The sequence below is a fragment of the Idiotropiscis lumnitzeri genome, chromosome 4, assembly GCF_059441095.1.
Source record: "Idiotropiscis lumnitzeri isolate Australia: NSW breed Sydney's pygmy pipehorse chromosome 4, RoL_Ilum_1.0, whole genome shotgun sequence".
NCBI lineage: Eukaryota > Metazoa > Chordata > Actinopteri > Syngnathiformes > Syngnathidae > Idiotropiscis > Idiotropiscis lumnitzeri.
Window position 1 is genome coordinate 8,663,458 of NC_142394.1, and position 17,668 is coordinate 8,681,125.

At 38.3% G+C, this 17,668-nt stretch overlaps 1 protein-coding gene across 4 annotated transcripts in view; it reads right to left on the reverse strand.

The window, feature by feature from the left end:
• LOC148338014 (leucine-rich repeat and immunoglobulin-like domain-containing nogo receptor-interacting protein 2) overlaps window positions 1-5,471 on the reverse strand; it is a 125,872-nt gene extending 120,401 nt beyond the window's left edge. For 3 of the 4 annotated variants that reach the window (XR_015842967.1, XR_015842966.1, XM_088294806.1), the window contains exon 1: window positions 5,368-5,471. The gene's annotated coding sequence lies outside the window, so the exon portion shown is untranslated. Of the gene's footprint in view, window positions 1-1,710; window positions 1,764-5,367 lie in introns of all 4 variants that reach the window. The other variant, XM_088294807.1, reaches the window with a different exon arrangement.
• Between the last annotated feature and the right edge of the window lie 12,197 nt (window positions 5,472-17,668).

Genomic DNA, 17,668 nt, shown 5'->3' on the forward strand with positions numbered 1-17,668 from the left:
TTTTATTTGTTTTTTTTAATCTTGGGATGAAGTGAATTAGGTAGTGGCGCGATTGTATTTCCAACCGGAGAAATAAAAATTCTCTCACTGGGACAGCCAGGTAAGGTTTGCACCTGTCCTTGTTCTGCTCAGACTGCAGCAGCGGGTTTTGCATGCAGGGCAACTAATCACAAACCTCTCGTTCGAAGTTAGAATAACCTGACTTTAGAACCCTAAATGGAAACCCTAACTCAGGTTTTTTAAACTGCAACTACGACGTAAAACCTCACAATGACTCCCCAGCATCGCCTACCATGGCTTGAAACCAAACTTTGAAACTCTGTGACTTTCCAACATGACTCGATTTCAAACTCCAATTTGAAAGTCTAAACCATAGTTCTAAGCCTCCTTTTAGCTCCTCGGCCGTGGTTGAAACATCACTTAGAAAATCGCAAATTTGGCTTGGAAGACTAATTTGTCACCGTAAGCCTTGTTTGAAAACCCGATACTCCAAACCTCATTTAAAGCACTTCGTTGAGACGTTATTGATACGCTACTTTGAAACTTGTCACTCGGCTAAGCTAGCTCGGTTACTACAAGATTCCATCAAAAGACTCTTGTCGTAAAAATATCTCAACGAGCCACTCAGTAAAGAACAGATGGAAGAGCAGCCCGTGGTGCGTTCAGTGACAATCCTTTTTAATTACAGACATCATTAGTCGAGCTTTGCCTCAAGCACTTTTTCCACTAAAATCTCTCTCTCTCTTTTTTGTCTATTTGCGTTGAGCCGCTGATCCATTTCTTTATTTCTTGGGAAATCATTTTTTTTAGATGTCACAAAGAAGCAAATTGGCAGCAGAGTTTTGATCACTGACATCTTAGTGCTTTAAGTCCACTCATCATGAAATGGTGGTGTAGTTTTTGTTGCACATCAAACGAGCATCTGGCACTAAAGTGTTTGTTTGGATTGGGTGCGAGTAAAATAGCAATTATAAGCTTCACTGATGACAAACCGAAACATTTAAAAATAATTTTAAAAAAATTAATGCATTCAAGTGCTAGGACAATGAGCGCAACTGATCCCTAAAAAAAAAATCTGAATTAATATGTCAGTGTGTTTTTTATCAAATAAAAAAAGTCATTATATTTTGCTTGATATATCAAATTATTAGTTCTTAATCAACATCCCTGTCGCAGCACAAAATATAATTATGCAAAAAAAAATAAAGAAATACTTACTTAGCGGCGTTTAACCTTTTACTTGTTTTAATAATAATGTAATTTATTTAATATATGATCAGTTTTGTACTTCACTGAATTTAGGTTGAATTCCAATTCACAATATATAATTTAGACGTGATGTTGCAGTTATATAAATGAACTAAAAACAATTGTATAATTTATTTTACCACTAGCAAAAATTGTTTTGTTAACTGAAACAGCCCTTTTTTTCCTTTCACTCCATGTTTTGCACTCTCAAATTGGGTATTTTGACTAAATAAAACAGGATATTGCTGTAATTCACAGAATAAAAACCTTTGGGAGTGTTCTCCGTATTTTACGGTAACAGATTATATGGAATCGATGCAGCATACAGTAGATCCACTCAGTTTTCATCTGCGCTCCATGAGGCTGTGTCCATTTTGAGACACAGCTATCAATAAAAGTTTCACCACAAGCTGGGAGACATTATTATGTTCATCTCGGCAGTAATGCCCTCACTCTCCCCACCTGTCCAAAGACGGCATCCAGCAGTGGGGGTCCGGTGTTTTCCTGGGCACTTCCTGTGGAAAATGACACAAATCTCTCTTCACCTTGCGCTTAATCTCCTCCCTGTGTTCCAGATAAGATACTTTTTTTCCCCCCACGACATAAACACACCCGGAAAGGCACCATATCAAAAAGAAATGTGGTTGTCAAAGATAATCCCCCTTATATAGTATATCAACAGGCGTCTTTCGTAAACCGTTTCAATATGCATGTTTTTTTTTTTTTTACAGCCAGGTTGAAGACGCTGTAAAGGGATTGCTTTAATGTGCTTCTAAATACATTAAATATGTTGAAGACAAGCTTAAAAGTGCATTCTCGAGTAACACACGTACGTAAGAAAGGGTCAATTTTCCAGTCCCGTTTGGTAACCTCGCTCGCTTCACTTTACTTTTAAGCGAGTACTTTTAAGACCTAACTGACATTCCTTTCCACATCTCTTTCAGGCTTCACGTTGACGACGCTTTTCACGTCGCAACCAGAGTCCATAAGTGCCGACATTTTCTGCTTAACACAAATGGGGACGTTGCAAAATGCAGCCTGTTAAGGAGCAAAACAACAAGTGCCCCGTGACCACACCACGGCAGTCAAGCGGTGGCAGTTGAATAGCGCCAACATTCTTCTCAACAAAAACGGTGCTTATGCAAACATCCTTCCATATAGTCGATATTTTCCTCGAAAAAGTGTAACATCTGAATGCTGAAAACAGCCCACAATGTTGCCAAAGGACATACAATGAAAAATAAATTATCCTAAATGATGAATGCTAATATTTCAGCTTGCGTATGAGCCATCCATTCACAGCGTAAAACGTGATCGTCATGATCATCCATATGAGACCATCCGCATGAGAAACTCAATTGTTGATCAGAAAGTTTGCCTTCAGACGTACATGAGCAACCTGGCAACGTTTTGTTTGTCTGACTCACGTGTGGCCTTGACAGGAGAGGACAGCTTTACCAGGTGCAAGAACATCCGACGGCGTGACAATAAAGGCAGTGAGCAGTGTGACGAACTTTTCTCTTCACCTTGGCGTGTATGTGTAGGTGTATGTGGGGGTGCGTGTGCGTGCGTGTTCGAGTGACTTTCAACACAAATGAGTTTATCGATTGACCTTTATGAGTCACGTTAATACGTCACCACTGAACCCTAACTTGAAGCCCTAACCTTTCTTCAAACTCTAAGAGTGGCTTGAAACTCAAATGTGGAATCCTATAACTGGCCTGAAATTTACCAGAACCCAAAACATTTTTTTAAAACCCTCATCCCTTTTCGAAACACTCATGTAATACCATAATCTATGCTGCCCTGTGATTGGCTGGCAACCAGTCCAGGGTGTATCCCGCCGCCTAGTCCCCCAAGATAGCTGGGATAGGCTCCAGTACGCTTGCGACCCTTGTGATGAGACGCGGCTCGGATAATGAATGGATGGATAATCGATGCTTGAAACCTTAACCTTGTTTTGAAATCCAAATTTGAAATGATAAAATTTGCTTTAAATTGTAAATCTGGCTTGAAATCCTGAATTGTACTTGACTTTCAATTTACACCCTACCACTTTCTTAAAACCCTAATTTCTCATCGTTTGAAAACCTTTTGCTGAATCGAAACAAGAAACCATTAATCTGAAACCCTAACCTTGATTATAATCCTCAACCTAAGATTGAAAACCTAATTTGGAATTCTAACATTTGCTTGGAACACTAACCTTATATTGAAAGACTCCGATTTGTTCGAAACCCAACTGTTGGCTTGAATTCCGAATGTAAAGTGATAACCTTTGCTTGACACCCGAACACAAGCTTTAAAATGCTAATTTTCATGCAATTGAACACTTTATACTCACACAAACGGACCAAAATGTATGCTGTAAAACTATAAAATCCACAATGAGCATATTTCTTCCCATTTCCCAAAAGAGGAATCACAAACCAATTTAGCTGTTTTTCTGCCATTTGATTGTGCGGGCGTACCTAATGTTGTGTCTGTCTAGCGCAGATTGTGTATGTCGCCGCTGTTATTCCCTTCCTTTCTGTCCCCGTTTGAGCGTTCCAAGTTAGCATTCTGAGCATCAAACTAATCTGTGAGTCACTGAGTCCTATTTCCAGTCGCACTGTTTATGCCAAAGGCGGCATTAGAGGGAAAAAAAAAAGAAAAGAAAGGAAAATCTCATGAGGGATTTGTGGCGAATAAAAAAGCTATTAGGCTAGATTAAAGTGATTTGAAACGTCCAGTTACAAAACATGAGGAGTCCATTAGAAATACTGGTTTTACTGGTAAAATAACAAAGCAGCTATTTAAAAATCTGCATGAGTCTGTGTTTAATCTTAAAACCTTAACCATGGCTTGCAACCCCAATTCAAAGCCCGGACTATAGTTTGAAACCCTAACACAGGGATAAAAACTCATTTTAAACCCTAAACACGGCTTCAACGACTGGGGGACACATCGATTCAAATATCAGTCTCATCAATACCAAGTCAGTATCAATATTGGGGTAATAGTGGCGCAATGAGATCAATACAGTAGTTTTGATCGTGAATGCACCACTACAGTCTATTCTGAGGCGACAGCCGAGTTGCCAAACTTCCCGCTTCGGTCTCAGTGCCGAGCAGGCAAACTTTGCTGAAGGGGAGAACTGTTTGGGTTTTGTATTGAATTCCCTGAAAACACACTGGAAGCAGAAAAAAAGAATAGTTATATATATATATTTTTTTTTTGGTACCAAAATTATAATCGTTTTAATAATTGTGATTTCAATTATTACTAAAATAATCATGATTCATATTTCTTTTTAGAATGTCGCGGCACAGCAGCCCTCCCTTCAAATTGCCTTTAAAACTCACTTATCCATAGTTTGAAACTCAAGCCCAACCCTAATTTATAAGTATGCATCTTTGAAGGCTTAACCTCATTGGAAACGCAAGCTTGCCTTAAATCCCTAGTTTGAATGCGTAGCACTTGTTTAAAAAGCTCTTTTGAAAGCCTAGCTATTCTTTGAAACCTTAACCTGAACACAGGGCTCAAACCTGGGAACCCCGATTTCAAACCCTGGCGCTCATAAAGAAATTTTAATTTTGAAAATAAGACCATTTTAAAACCATAACCCAGCGTTAAACTCTGACCCTGAATCCCTTCCCTAAAGCCTAACCCTGACCTTAAATGCTAATCCAAAACCCTAAACATGTCTTAAAACTCTACTTTGAAATCATCGTCATGGCTTGGCAATCGAGCACTAGTTTGAAAAACAAGCCCTTGCTTGAAACCCTAATTTAAAAGCCCTAGCCTTATTTGGTTTGAAACCGTAACCTAATTTAGATCAATTACCATGTCCTGAATCCTACTTTTCAACCCCAATTTGAAACCTTGACCCTAACTTGAAATCCCCGTTTGAAACTAAGAGCATTAAACGTGGCTTGAAACCCTAATTTGAAACCCAAACTCGACAGTGACAATCTAACACAAACCTGAAATCCTTCTTTAAAACCTCAAATTAATTTGTGAAGTGAGACTGAGAGGTGCATATTCATGTCCTTATCATATCAATAAATTGAACTTTAGCCTCTTGTGAATGAGTCACACAACTAGAAACCACAAAGGGGCAAACGTGTCTTGTCGTACCTGCGAGGCAACCCGATGTCGGAATTCTCGTCAACCGTTAAGACGTCGATTCAAGACCTGAGCTTGCGTGGGACGCTCCTCGCAGGTTCCTGACCGCGGGCTGAAAAGGAGAAGAAACAAATGAGAAGCGACGTGGCGAGTGAGCTCGCCCACTTGGACCAACCGAGCCGCCGCAAATGTGCCGCCATCCGGAATAAAACAATCCTGGAAGAAATGTCAGTCCGAGCGAGAGCGGGAGACAAACGCCCAGTCCTCGCATGGCCGACTTGTTCATTTTTCCGCCTAAACGGCAAAACTGCGTTGGCTCATTGTGTCGCCGATGCAACGTGGAAAGTCAAGCAAGTGGGGATGCGTTTTTTTTTTAAGTTTAACTTGGGAAGCTCCATTTGCGTCTTTGCTCACCTTCCGGTTACATTTTTCTTTCTCTGAGACACCCAAAAAATGTTCATGAGTAAATTGACCTGCTGAATGACTAACCTTTTCTTGCGGGTAAAATTGACCCCTTAAACCATTCAAAGTTTAACTAGGCAAGCTCCTGAAATGACATCTGCTGAAGTTTGCTCGTAACCCTCCTGTTAGGTTTGTGTCTTTGGAACACTAAAATAGTCATGGATCAAATTGACCCACTGTATATTTAATGACCCAATTACTGGATGTTCCAGTTTAAAAAAAAAGCCTTTTTTTTTCAATGATTTTTATAGTAATCTTTTTTTACACTTTATTCTTTGGTTACATTTGCTTCTTTTGTACAACAAAGGTCATGGGTCAAATTGTCCAGCGGAGCACTTAACCCTCCAGTTATTTTTTACAACGCATTTTAGTAAAATTTACCTGTTTCAACCGTTTAACCATTCAAGTTTTAGCTGGGCAAGCTCCTGAAATGACGACAGCTATACTTTGCTCTTAATTGTCCTGTAAAGTTTGTTACCTAAAAATGTCCATGGGTCAAAATGACCCGGTCCATGTTAAAAATCTGTTCTTGTTTGCATTAACATTTAATCAACATTCATTGTAGCACAAAGCCACGGTGGTCACATTAAGAAAAAGTCATTTCGACAGCAAATACAAAAAGAGAGAAAATAAGAAAAACAGGTTTGGAGGAAAGATTTTCAAAACAATTTGTTCTTTTTCAAAATTCAATATTTTTACAGACACTTTTGAATATCAAAGTGGTTCGGTTTGACAAACAACATAACGGAATACATGCAGTAAATTTTTGCCTAAATGATTTTTTTTATATCTGACTTGAAATGAGGTCATTGTGACCATTGACAGAGAGGATGGTTTAAAAAGAGACAAAAAGTCGAAGACGGCACCATATTTACACATGATTTATGAAGGTTGACATCACTCAGAGATAACAACATTTGACGTCTCGCTGGCGCCTTCGCAGTTTGTCCCCGCCTTTGATGTCTCAGAGATTATCATCTGTAAACCTGTCAATGCCCTTATTGATTATGTCTGGGGGACTTGGGCGCAAACAGTGGTTTGCGATAAGTCTCCGAAATGTGATTGGATGGAAAAAGTAGAAAAAATAAATAAATCCCACAAAAATCATCAGAAGTCAATGTATCAATGTCAATGTTGTGGTAAATATTAATCATGTCTCTTGTTATTGGTACTTGTGCTTGCTTCTGTCTCCTTTATCTCCTAAAAAGAAGACCAACTGTTGAAAGGTTGCACTTCAGTTTACAACATTTAAGTGTAATATATTTTGTTTGGATCAGACTATTCTTTTTCTGTTACACTTGCCTGTTGAGTTTCCTAAAAAGAAGACAAACTATTGACATTGTATTTACCCAAAAGGAAAAAAAAGGCGTAATAGTGAAAAAGATTGTTCAAATGGTTGCTTTTGGACATTTGGCTCCTAAAAACATGACTAGTGATGTTGAAATACTGATTTTACGTGTGTCCTGAACAGAAAATATTTTGTTGTCGATCAAATGTTTAATTAAATCAACAAAGCCTCTGCTGGTTGCATCTAATCAGTGCTCACCATTCCTCCTCAATTGCTTTAAGTCACAATTAATCAAAGAATTGCACATAATCGACAGAATTTTCTTCTACATGGTTCTTTACAAGGGCAGCTGCTGATCCACCGCCAGGAGTGATTTGAGCATGGTGCCACGCGGCAATTTGCGAGGCTGCTTAATTGAAGAAAAGGCTTAATGAGGCTCCCAAGAGCATTGAAATCTGGGCCTCATAAATGGCTCAGGTAGGAAAAGACACGGTCAACAGGATCAGTGTACAAGCCCGTGAAATTGGCATGAGAGGGCTGAGCTGCTTCTTGATGTATTTGGTTAATAATGCAAACTTAAAGGGACAGTGACTCGAAATGTTTGATCTTTCAATGTTCATTCATTTAAAAAAATTTTAATAATATGCGATTTTTTTATTTTATATAATTGTAGGTCTAGTAATTGCTAATTATATTTCATGTGTTGTGCCTCATTTTTGCTGTTTTGCCGCCATAGTTCTGCTAGTGATACCCGATGGAGACAAATCACTCGAACAGATTTGCTGAATCAATGACTAACGCATTACAAACGTGATGCATTACTTTGTCACTTGAGGAAATATTCAAAGTTATTTGTGATGAAATTTTGCTTGCACCTCTGCTGAAGAAACCGCCGTGCGCACGCTTCAAAATACTCACGGTTCGGACTTAGATCGTTGCATTCTATTAGGTCACTACTAGATTTTTAGATATTGTTGGGGGAAATTATTTTTTTTCTTTTTAATTTTGATTAATTTAGCATTTGTATTAATGCGTTTAATTATATATATATATATATATATATATATATATATATATACGAAGAGAGAGAGAGAGAAGGCACGGTGGGTGACTGGTTAGCACGATGGCCTCAGAGTGCATAGGTTCGATTCCGGCTCCAGCCTTCCTGTGCGGAGTTTGCATGTTCTCCCCGTGCCTGCGTGGGTTTCCTCCGGGTACTCCGGTTTCCTCCCCATTCCAAAAACATGCATAGCAGGTTGATTTAACACTCTAAATTACCCCCAGGTATGAGTGTGTGCGCACGGATGGTTGTTCATCTCTGTGTGCCCTGTAATTGGCTGGCAACCAGTTCAGGGTGCACCCCGCCTGCTGCCCGAAGATACCTGGGATAGGCTCCAGCACCCCCGACCCTTGTGAGGACAAGCGGTACAGATTATGGATGGACACATACATATATACATACCTACATACCTTTATTTTTTTGGTACCAAACAAATCAATTTGAAATCACCCTAAGAATTTTTTTTTCTGTTTCCTATTGACATTATCATTAGTTTCAGCATTTAATTTTTTTTTGTTTTATTTAGTTATTTAGTTTTTAATTTTACATCTATATTTGTTTCTATTTTTTACATTTGATTTCAGAGAATATTAAATACACTTAATAAATATGCAATAAAAATTCATGTAAATTGAGTTGTAATTCATTTGAGATTATAACAATGTAGTATAGTCAGTCCTTGCATTGACACATTGATATGATGGCATTTGAAAAAAAATATCCTAGTCTAACATTTGTTATCACAATTTAAATTACTGTTTAAATATTATAGATGGTCAAAGTCAGAATATTGAGTCAAGTTTGATCAATTTAATGTTATGTTTGATGTTGTGTTTAATGAGATTTATTTTTCCATGTCCTAGTGTGTCCAAAATTGATTTTTGGGGCAATCCGAAAGGTTTGCAAGCGGCTCATTTCTCCGTGTGACAGCCGTACATCAAACAGGAGCGGGCGGAGATAAATGGCAGGGACATGAAGTTGAATCAATTCCATCTCGCGAGGTTCCTCGCTGGCGAAACAAAAGAGCACGGCTGTCGACAAAGCTCAAGTCACTTCACCATGTCCTTCATGGGAACATCCTGACCTGTTTTTTTTAGAACAGGTGTCACGATGGTGGCAGTTTACAGAGAGGTGAGCTTGATTTGTGTCACTGGTAGAAATACTGTGGAATTTTTGTGGGGGCATTGGGGATGGGAGTTTGCCTTATGAGCTGTCATTCTTTCAGCATCCCTTTTGAATAAGGATTTATTAAATGCTGTGAATTATAATCCAAGTACCATAATATTGAAGTTGTGTAACTTGAATACTTTAAATTACTTTTGGATTACTCAAGACTAATTATGTTTAAAAAACTCAAACTTAAAAAACACTAAATGATATGTATATATATATACATATATATATATATATATATATATATATATATATATATATATTTACATCTTATATTCGTCTGGTCTTTTCTGTCCTATGGTTGCTTAATGTGAATGGTTTTGGAATGACGGAGGAATCCTGCGCTCCAATATAAAGCACAAGAATTGTGAGGCAGACGTTCTAACCACTTGAGCACCAAGCTGGATGAGCTTAGATTGATAGTTAGATAGATAGATAGATGGAGTATAGATGTGGGTTACTCATGATAGGAAATAGTTAAGTGTTTACTTCCAGGTCATGAGCATAGTGTTAGTCCTCATATGGTGTAAGAAAGTAAAGCTGAATAACTCATATCATAATATTATATCTAATGTTATATTATTAAGACATACGCATAAAAATAGCAATAATAAAGCTGAAATATGTACAAGTTTTGTTGTTCACTTTTTATACATAACTTGCAAATTAATTGGAATTGTGTCTTTGAATATGTCGAAACCATTATCTTGGTACAAAAATAAAAAAAAAATTGGGCACCATGCAGTAACACAAATGACACTCAGTAACATTAATGATACAAAATGAAAAAACATATTTTTTTAAATGTAGGCTGGTTCAGCGATTTGGACCAAAAGATGTCTAAAATTCATGGTTATGATAAAACAACATGAAAACTTAAATGAAGGAACTCAGATATGAGTATGAAAGAGAACGCTGACTGAAACACTCAATATTTCGGGGTTCACACTGCAGGACATTTCGGGGTTTTTTGCCCATGTGCGTCCTGTATCTGCATTTTTTTTTTTTTTTTAATGACAGTCTGAATGGCTCATTTTTTTCAAATCCAATAGGCTACTTTCATATATGGATAAATCTGACATTTTTTGGAATATAACGGCTGCCAAACGGCCAGGTCTCATGTATCCCTCATTGACGTCATTCAGAACCCAAAATGCGCCCCAAAAAATTACCATTAAAATAATAATAAATTAAAATAAATATATATAATTCAGAACAATGGAAGACAGCCATTTTAGGTCTTGTGTGCTTTTCAATAGTAAAATCTTAAGGCATGAAAAACCTCACCTAAAACTCAAGATAATTTGCACTGCAGCACTACAGTGATTACACTGCGACATGCTATTAGTTTCAACTGGTTGCCAAGGACAACAGACTTGTGCTGCTACATGAATTTAGCATGATTGGAACTAAGCCTTCAGAGCGAGAGAGTCTTTATTAAAATAATTAAAGAGCCCTCAGTGATTTCATTTTCTTTATCTGGGTTTCTTCAAACAGACTAGACAAGAAGCTAATTCAACACTTGGCGGTGTGTTTCATACGCAAAAGAAGAATTAAAAAATAGACAAGACAACAGAGAAAGTAAGGAGAGACGGGGGGAATTTGGTTCAAAAGGTCGCGTAAATGTCAGACACGAGTTGGGACAAACTTTTCCTCGCAGGCGGCAGCGTAAACTTGTGATTAAACCGTAAGGGGAAGGGGGGAAAAAAAGGTTCAAGAAGGTGGTAAAAAAGAGAAGCCAGAAAATAAAATAAAAGCCAGAACCCGCCTAAATTAGACCAACAGAAATAATGACAGAGTCAAAGAAACAGGGACAAGGTAAGAACAATATTAACTCAGCCGTGAAGCTCAAAACAAATCAGTAACTCTGGCGGTTTCCTGTCATAGCACAAAGCCACAGTGGCCACTTAATTAGGTACACTGGCATTAATAAGACTCTGTAAAGTAAATTCAGACAAGAACCATCATGGGTGGGGGGCCGCTTCATGCCGCAAATGTTCTTTCACCATGCCAACATTGTGGTGTGCAACTGACACGCTGTACAAAGGCAACGAGAGGATCCACTTTGATTGACCATGATCGAAGTCGGTGATGACCACACCCGCAGTGTTGCAGACCTCCTTCTCCCAGGTCAACTCAACTGTAAAATGAACCCGCCTGCACAGAGTTATGGCCCAAGACATTCACAAAAAAAGAGACCATAGTGTTAAACAGTTTTTCACTATTTCAGTTTTCCAGTTTTTTTGGGGTGTGGCATGAGCAAAAAAAAAAAAAAAATGTAAGCGGCCCTATTTGCATTAGTAGTTACCTACACACCAAAAATGCATCCTTCCTTTGGATAGTCCCCTGCTGTGGTCGCTTTAGAAGAAAGGCGGAAGAGTCATGATAAAAAAAAAAAAATGTCCAGCATGTCAGCCAGTGGTGTGGACTTACATTTCACATTTGTGTGGCCACTTTAGAGTGCTTAATTGTTGGCCGTGAATGTGCACACATGAAGGAGGGGAACGCGGACAAGCGAAGGAAAAAAAAAAAAGTCCATGAACAGGGACAGGCTACTTTAGAGTGCCTCATTGTCATGCTGTGAAATTGCTCCACAACAATCTGTGGGAAATATATCGTCCATCTGAGACTTTACACAGATACATTTTCATGGCTCAAAAATGTTACGTGGGGCAGTATGGTTTCACAAATTGAACGGTCAATTTTTTTTCACAATTTTGAAGACTTTTTTTTTTTCATTCTCCGTGGTAAATCCTCAAAACTCTCATTGAACTGACTCCATGCTTAGCCAACATTAGACAGGATACTTGCTTCTGATTGAGGTCCATTGGACACAATTTTGCATTAGGAGTCCGCCTAAGAATGAGCACAATCAGAAAGGTTTGTGTTCAATTTAGAACATACGAGAGACTTTTTTGAGTGCACTGTTACGATACACACGTCCATTAAAGTTCATGTTAATTGGTGAAACTGGTACCAGTGGCTACTTTTTTCTGACCTACTTAGGGGTGCTACTTTTGGCAGTGAGGCTGTTTTTGGAACCCATCAAACAACCTTCATCCATGTGCTCCATGTGCTTTTGGTGCGTTTAGTTAAACAAAAACTTACAAGGAAAACAGCAAGAGAACATTCTCAGTAAGAATCAATCAACGAACAATCAATTTTATTTTATAAAGCACATTTTATGCACACGGCAAATCTAATGGTTAAGAACAGTGATAGTAAAAACAATAATAGTGCAAACAACAAAAAGTGTGGAACTTTTTAAATGAAAGACAGGAAAACAAATTGCTAAACTGTATATGACATGATATGCAGACTACAACCACAAGCAAATCTACTTTCTGGCCCAGGCCTCCCAAAATATAGCTCGCGCTCTGAGACAGTCTAGACCAGCGGAAGGAGAACTCCGGTGAGAATAAATAAGACATGGAGTGCAATTGCTGAAGGGGCAGCAGCAGTCAACCTAACTGAGCACCCCTGTGGATCTCTGACCTGACCTTTTTCTCCTTATAACACAATGGAGAGCAGAAAATATACAAACTATATATATTTCAGCAAAATCTGCATTATGTTGTTTTTTCCCCGGGTGCTTGCAAACAGTCTAAAAAAATAATAATATCGCAAACAATTACATTTGAAGCACCATAATGGGCTGTTTCAGCAAATTTTCAATATTATCAATTTGTTTATTATTAGCTTTGGTGAAAATGTTGCAGAAGAGGCCGTGACAGTAGGAATAGTGTTTTAACAGTTGTGTAGTGTTCATGGTCGTAGTCATGTTGGTAGTGATGGTAATTGTTGTAGTAGTTTCAAATCATTACAAATTTTGTGGCACAATTTTTACTTAAATATTTATCTTTGCAGGTTAACCCAAGCAAATGTGTTACTACTAGCATACAAATATGACAATATTGATGAATAATGAACAGTTAATTAAATTTTTAGAGACATCATCAGTTTTTATTTCTAAATTCATATTGTGTATAGCAGCTAACTATTTTCCTGTCAAGAAGCAAAGCTAGATTGATTTAAAAAAAAAAAAAGGTCTGCTGTAACGTGAATTTGAGAGCATATATTGCGCAGTTTTTAATCGTAGCAGTAGTCGTCTTTTTAATAATATAGCATTCAAGTACAGGATGAAAATAAGGTAAAGACTAAAGACTGTAGTAAAAGGATGTTTCGTAAATGCAGAGAGGCAAGTCAATGTCACAACTCACATCAGTGATCAATAGCGCAATAGCAGAGTGAGCTGGATGGCTGATTAAACACAATCATATTGTTAGCCCTTAGGGTTGCGTATGATTGCTTTTAATAAAAGACACTAAGAAACGCTCCTCAAGTAGCTCGTCCTGAACATTTAGTGTGGCTAATGTTTTGCTCAAGGACACGTTGACACTGGAAGCAGATGGATTATAATCATTGTTATTATTATTATCCATGGGCTCTAAGTCACGTACACTAAACTGCCTTTATGATTTCTTACTGTACACAGGTTGGTTAGCATGTTAGCTTTTCATCAATTCTGTTTTGAAATAGCTCTCAAATATGGGTCAGGATTGAATTCATTTTGAGTTGAGAAAGCGTCATCTTGCTACATTATATGTGAGCATAGCAAGTTTTAGCATGCCAAGAGTTTATCAATTCTCATTAGGCATTATGCCGGACTTCAAGGCAAGATGTAGAATCCGCATCTTCCTGTTACCCAATGACTGAACTACTAGAAAAATTCTTTCTTTCTCTGCTTTCACACTTTGCCCAGTTATGTTGTCGTCTTTGTAAATTGTAGTACACACCATATGTTATTGTGATATTATCTGATGAATGTAATGTTCAACGAGAGGGCAAGATGTAAAACCCTTATTAAGCTCTCTTAGTATTTTGTCACATCTTGATACATGCTAGCATACCAACTATTAGCATGTTAGCATTGTATCAGTTCTCATTAGGCAAAGACAGGCAACAGAGAAAGATGTAAAATCCTTTTAGGATTTGCTTTCACACTTCTCTGTACTCATGTTACTACCCGTCTTTATGTTAGCATACCATTGGACAGCATCTTAGTGTTTTATCTATTCTCTTTAAGCATAGTCCCAGACTACAGGGCCAGATATAAAGAATCCTCATTGATCTGCCTTAGCAGTTTCTCTCCTCGTGTTGCTATCTTGCTATATATTACAACATTATGATAAATGTTAGTATTTTATCAGTTTTCATTAAAACATAGTGTCTACATTTTTTTTCATAGGCTTTGGTTCTCCATCAAGCTCTTCTTTTTAATCTTATGCACACATGCACTACAGCTGAGGGATGTGATTTTAAAAAAAAATAAAATAAAAAGAAGACGAAAGAAAAGTGCTGGCCCCCGAAGATGAAACACCGTTCAACACAAGCGATGACCAGATTAGGATTGACACTGACAATCCAAATGTGATAGCATGCGCCAACAAATCCAGCTTTAATTGGACACTTCTTCTGCAACGGGGCCTGTGCAGTAAACAGTGACAGGCAAATAGAGCTAAAACAAGCAGGGGGGAAAAATCTGCACGAACGCAAAAAATAGAAATGCACATTCTGGCGTTTCGGGAACAACGGCAACATTTCTTCTTTGACTGCATAATCCTCAGCATTGGGCTAAAGTGATTAGCTTTCCCTCCGTGCTCAACAGCCCATGTCTTAGTCCAATTTGTCCATCTCTTGGAAATGTGGAGCAGACTCATCACGTCTAGCGGCTTTTCCGAGCCAACTGGAAGAGCTGTTGGCAGGAAATGGTCAGCAGCCAGGTGCTAAGGAGGGATTGCGTGTTATCAAAAAGGGGATTGTGTTGAGTCAGATTTATGGAAATACCGAGACCGCATCACGCGGTGGCTTTGGAGAGCCTGGCCAAGCTCACAAGTGATTGCAGGGCTAAGTGAAACACTGACTCATGTATGGCGAGCTCCTGAGACAAAGTCGCAGTGATTGAAGAGCTCTGAAAAAAAAAAGAGTATGCCTATTATAGCGGTTATGAATCCTCTGAATGTTATGTAAGCTTGCGACGGAAGAAATAAGACTGCGCTGGATGCAATAATGAGCAGCTATTAAAGATTACACTCTTTAGATTGTGCGTTAATCACTATCACCACCACGACAACTACTGCCACTGTCAACACTACCATGACTCCCACCATCATTACTACTGGAGCAGACGCTGTGGATGCATGGCATCCTCTCCAGGTGGTTGGATAGATGAATGGATGGATGGATGGATGGAGACAGACAAGCATCGCAACTTTCATCACTATTTCAACAAATACAACTACTATCAATATTACTATGACTACTTTTACCACCACAGCAACTCTCAGTAACTACTAAAACCTCAACCACAACACTACTAGGGATAATAATAACAATAATAATAATAATAATGATAATAAACATTGATAGTAATATAGGGTAAGAAAAAAGTTGAGCTGCTTTTAGTTGTGCATGCAAATGCAAAAAAATAGTCTGTAGTTACTCCTCACCACGAAAAGGTTACATGCTCCTTCCCGGTAATATATGAAAGTAAAATGGGAAAATGCAGTGGTCCTTTAAGGCTCCCTTGGGGAGCCTCACCATTTGTTAGACCACATATTAGACATAAGTCTACTCTCATGTATCTGTCTTTGTACTTCACAATACATGCATGCAGTTACATCAGAAGCGTGAAGACTAACATTAAATAGCCATTGAGCATGCAGAATGTTGACAAACACGCCGTTAATTTAACCTTGTACTCACTATGAGGGGCCCATCATCCTAGGAGATGACCAGTGTGCAAATGTGTCCACACATCACAATTTTCAATTTTTTATCACCTCTTCAGAGTCAGTCTAATGAAACTTCAATTTCATGGATGCTGGCGATGGTGTTAATGGGATACTGGTTCCCAGACAATGAGATTCCCTCCCACAAATCTGCAATGTGTTGTACACTGCATGGTACACAGTACATTCCATAGAGTATATTTGACTCCCTCAATTATATTATTGATAAAGTAAACGGAGTAAATTGTACGCTGATTATTTTACTCTCAACTTTTACACTCTTTGGGACCAAACATAGTCTTTTAGAGTAAAGTGTACTCAACGAAATACTGTTTACCTGTACTTCATAGCCAAAGTGACAAAAAAATTGCACGAGGTCCATGCGTGTTATAGTGTTCCATATGAGTTTTCTGGATCTTAGTGCAGCTGTAAATGACGACTTGTGTAGAAAAGTGCCATGCAAGTGACAGCCCATTTTACTACACGAACATGATGTTTTTGTCGCGCTTTCTCCTCTGGTAGTTGTTTCTTCCTTATTCAACTTGATGAGCGTTAACACCTATAAAAATGTTAGTATTTTCACTTTAGCATACATTTGAAAAAAGGAGAGGATAAAATATAATGCCAATGCGTTTTTGATTAAATGTGAGGATTACGTTTTTGTTAAAGGATCCTAAAATGACATTTGTAATGATTCATTAACAATTGTAAAAAAAAAAAAAAAGTGGATCGCCTCAACAAAAAGCATCCGTCTCATAGAAAACCTTTTGACCAGATACTATTTGTGTCCTTTTTAATTGACAACAGCCGGCATGACTCAAGGTTAGACCTGAGTGTTGACAGGGAAAATAAGTGAGTTGGGTTGGTTCAAGTCTGTCGGATGCACTAAATGTCACTTAGGAGAAAAGGGCTTTATCATTATGACACGGGACGCGTTCGCACATGTTCATTCATTTGCCTTTTGTCCTTGCTGGAAATCAATGTTTTTATTGCCTCGAGCTACAGAATGCCTTTGGCTGCATGCTAAAAATGTATCAGTTTCAACAAGCAGTAATAACCGCACATTCAAGGAAAAAAAAGCATAGCCTACCTAACTGGACAGGTTTTGCAGTTATACTATTATTTAGCATGTCTGTGTTAGCTGCATCTTTTACATTAGGCTTTGAACCAAATGCACAGTAATTACAGTGGTATTAAGCATTTTGAGAGAGCCGGGAAACCACAAATTACATTAGTATAAGTTGCCCATATGATGGATGACTTGAACTGTCGAGTGGTTTGAAGCAGGCGAGAGGCAACGTTTGAGCACTACACTAGAGTAATCAAAATCCAGCAAAGGCCTGAATGTTGGACATCTCTGAAAGACGATCATGAAGAGCAGAGGTGTGTTGGGGGGGATTTTTCCTCTCTTCGTGTGTTGATTCGTTCACATTTCAGAAAATGGTTAAGGTGATAAAAATTGATACGCATGTACTCCACTTAAGGTGCTTCATTCATGTGGTATTAAATGAATCCCACTTCTTCCGCACCAAAATCAGC